Genomic DNA, 3838 nt, shown 5'->3' with positions numbered 1-3838 from the left:
AAGAAAAATGTATAAGAATTTTTTCAGCAACATGATATTGGCCTTTCATGATAAATACTACATGGTTAATGCAATGATCCTAGGAAAATGTTGGGTTCACTTTAGTATTGCTTTTTTAAATGTTACTGTACATAGATGACTCTGTAAGTGCTCATTGCTGACTTAGTACATGTGGAGCCATCTATATGTAAAAGCAATTAATAATTAAACATTATACATTGCATGTATGCATGTATACCATCTCCAGTGGCATGTGATTAAAATGGGGTCATTCTGATACAGTAGCAATGTGGCAGGGGACTAGCACCACAGCAGGGCATGAACCTGTGTTGATTGGAGAACCTACACAGGTTTTTGCCCTGCTATGGTCTACATGCAGAGTCCAAAAAAGTTTTGTTTCATTAATTCTAATTTCATATAGACAGATCCAGAGGCCCTTATTAACCAAGGAGACAATAATTAGTACACCTTGTTTCCACGCTTGATTTCCCTTTCCCTTGAAAAGTCTTTTTTTCATTAATGCTATCTATATACATGTGGTTATTTTTATCATAGACATTATAATTATGATAATGTCATTAACTCCTTTGTGACTAAGTACTTGTGGAGCCATCTCTGTGACTCGTAAATCTGAGTAAATACAATAAATAGACTAAACATAGTGGGGATAGCATGTCCGTACATGCCATCCTTACTAACTATAAGATATGCAAATTATTTCCCCCAAAAAATCAAGGCATGGGTTGAACAGGTGAGATCAGGTATGTGGCTCCTTGGTAACTCAGTACTTGTGAAGCCTTCTATATGTAAACTAAATAAAAACAAAGTGGACACTGCAAGAAACTACCACCTATGGGTTAACCAGTCAGCTTTTGGGCTATGGAAGAAGGGTATGGTATCTGCGCAGATATAAAATATAATGACAATAAATGACATTTCATCATTTAATTGGCATTGAAACTGCATTAATTTCTTTATGCTTACTAGTTTCCAAGTTTGAAAAAAAATTAAATGAAGCAATTTATAGTCTTAGCATTAGGACCACTACATAAACACAGCCATTTGTAGGAATGTTTTCTTCTGGGGATATCACATATGAGCAATTTTTTATGTACTATGTATCATTCCTGCTACATGAGGCCCAGAGGTACAGGGTCATAGCCCAAAGGCATGTGGACACACGCTGGCTTTGTACCAACTCCTGCCCTTAAGCCCCTAAGACATGAACAATAAATAAAGAAAAAAAATTGCTGAAAACACAGCTCACAGTCCACCTAGTGTTCCTGAGTCTCAGCTCTATCTTGCCCTGTACACTGAGTAGAAGACAATATTTCCCATTAGGTGTTGGAGGGCATATTACCCCCCACCAGCCCTCCCCTGAAGTACTCATACAGTAACGGCAACATAGACTGTAGAATACATTTTGTGATATGAAGTTGGGTAAATCGTCTCTGGCGAATACATCCATAGTGTAAAGAATTACCATAACTAAGTTATGACACACAGGAGTCAGGGAGTAAGGATCAAGTTTCAAACAGTTATCTTTTTTATGGAAAAAATATACGCAAATGATAGTGAATAAATGTAAGAAACTTTTCATATATGCACATCAATTGCAAATCAAAAATAACTTTGTCATTTGACACACAATTGTCAGAGACTCGGAATGAAAAACTATCAGTGCTCATAAAAAAAAACTTTTGTATACTACACCACAAATCATAGCCAATAAAATCATGCGAAATTTATTTTGAAAGACACAGCATGTGTCTTTAAAACTTCAAAACACGGAATGTAACCTATTTACGTGCAACATCACAAGCTACGAGTAAAACGTATCAATAAAGTCAATCGTGTCAACAAGTTACCATACCTCTTTCCAAGTAACTGTGGAAAGTTTTAAGGTGATATATTTCAAAACCTATCTGATCTGATATCAATGAACTATTGCCCATACCTACCAATTTATTAAAGCACTGTCAACGGGCGGAATAATGAAATTAGGTTCAATATGAGAGATACCGTGTCTACCTTACGTTGCACTATTTGGTACTGCGCGAGCGACGATGGATGTTTGTTTACCTCTCGGAGGTAATGTGAGGGGTGACGTCATTCTTGAGGCTCTTCCCAGCTTGGCCCGGGCTCTGTGAGTCTGCGTTGCCGAACGGGTATGGCGAAGATTTTGCACTTCTGGCCGAAGATTAGGGGCGGTAGCGTTAAACCTCTGGGTTTAGGTAAAGCCGGTACGGCAAAGGACCTGGTGGCTGTGCATAACCGAACTCATTTTCCTCGGATCTTAGCATAATAAGAGAAGGCGAATGAACTGCCATGATGCACGCAATGACACAGACTAATGGTAAAAAAATATTTTATGACATAGCGTATTGGCTCCTTTATAAGCAATTTAATTGTGTATTATGCACCGACGTGCCACAACATCCTCTACCAACCATCAAACGTTTGCGCCTACCATGTACCTGTCAAGCAAACATCAATCATCACAAATACTTTTGCCTGTTGTTTTCCAGTTTTCCCAAATTGTAAGGGATTGCTTAATGTATTTTTAACAACTATCGGTAGCCTCATGATCTCATCATACAACATTCATAAGAAAGATATTGAAATACATAAAAACTAGTATGGATAAATAGGGTCTGATCCAGAAGAGAAGGGTGGTGGCTTCGTGCTGAAGAGTGTGAGCGCCATATTAACCTGTCTGAAGTTTCAAAATGTGTGCCGATTCCATGTGCAAGGTCGGGGTGAAAATTTTATTTGACCTATACTGCTTACCCATATATATCCATATCACTTTTTCCCTGGACAAGCGTTAAAAAAATATGGTGGATAATTCATTGCTCTGCCAAATTAGGAGACGTGCCCCTCACGTTCCCCCGGCACTGATTAATGTATAAAAAATAATACATTCATATTGTGATAATTTATTAATTACGCCGACTATTTCTACTACATTGCCCCTCAAACACACGGTATCTTAATTCATTTCTTCGTTTTTGTATATCGTCAGTAGGGTGTGAGTGTATACCTAGTAATTGGATATTATGAATTTGATGAGAAATCTTTTATTACGTTTCTGCGATGTGTACGAGTAAAAAACGACATTGCCAGGGTAGTAAAAACACTCCATATTGAGAATAAAACCCAAATAAATATTTGCAAAAAACACTAGAAAGTACTGACCGATTTACGTATCATATGGCGTCTTCTGTAGCGTCCTTAACTTTTAATACTGTATTTATTATAATCCTAATCCATACCGTACCCATACCGAAGACGACACTCTTCGCTGCCAGACGGCGCGACAATAATGTTCAGTAAAAACTGTCGTACTATTCTATCACCACCGCTATAAACATGTCGGAGAGAAGAAAAATGTCGCGCGTGAAATTCGCTCTTTTGGGAGATATCATGGTTTTCTTTTCTTTCTTTCTTTTTGTAATGTCATGTTTTTGGTAATCATATTTAAGAAACTATTTTAGACATCTCTTAGGTTTCAAAATATCTATTATATTTAATGTGTATTTCATGAAACTGAGACTCTTACTAATGTTTTCATAATGCTAAATATCTTATGCCTCTTTTATCTCTGCACTGCTTTGCCTCCGAATTGTTTAAAGTGTTCTGTAAATAATATAAATTTCTCAGATGCTTCTGAAGATCACCTTTTCCTTTCCTTCATCCCATACGTACCTACATGACTGAAGACAAGGCATTAAAAATGTATTCATATTATTAATCAATTCTTTATGCCTCCCAATGTTCCCAAAATTGAAAACTAAGACTAGCATCATATCAAAGTAAGAAAGTTCGTATCTCTATT

The 3838-nt window shown here is 36.9% G+C and overlaps 1 protein-coding gene across 4 annotated transcripts in view; it reads right to left on the bottom strand.

The window, feature by feature from the left end:
• The window catches only part of LOC113803400 (charged multivesicular body protein 7), a gene marked incomplete at its 3' end in the record, with an annotated part of 12870 nt that extends 10370 nt beyond the window's left edge, over positions 1–2500 (bottom strand). The window contains 1 exon segment of one of the 4 annotated variants that reach the window (XM_070126570.1): positions 2478–2500. 4 annotated transcript variants of the gene reach the window in all.
• Between the last annotated feature and the right edge of the window lie 1338 nt (positions 2501–3838).

Source organism: Penaeus vannamei, chromosome 10 (genome assembly GCF_042767895.1).
Source record: "Penaeus vannamei isolate JL-2024 chromosome 10, ASM4276789v1, whole genome shotgun sequence".
Lineage (NCBI taxonomy): Eukaryota > Metazoa > Arthropoda > Malacostraca > Decapoda > Penaeidae > Penaeus > Penaeus vannamei.
This window is presented reverse-complemented; position numbering and strand designations above follow the sequence as displayed.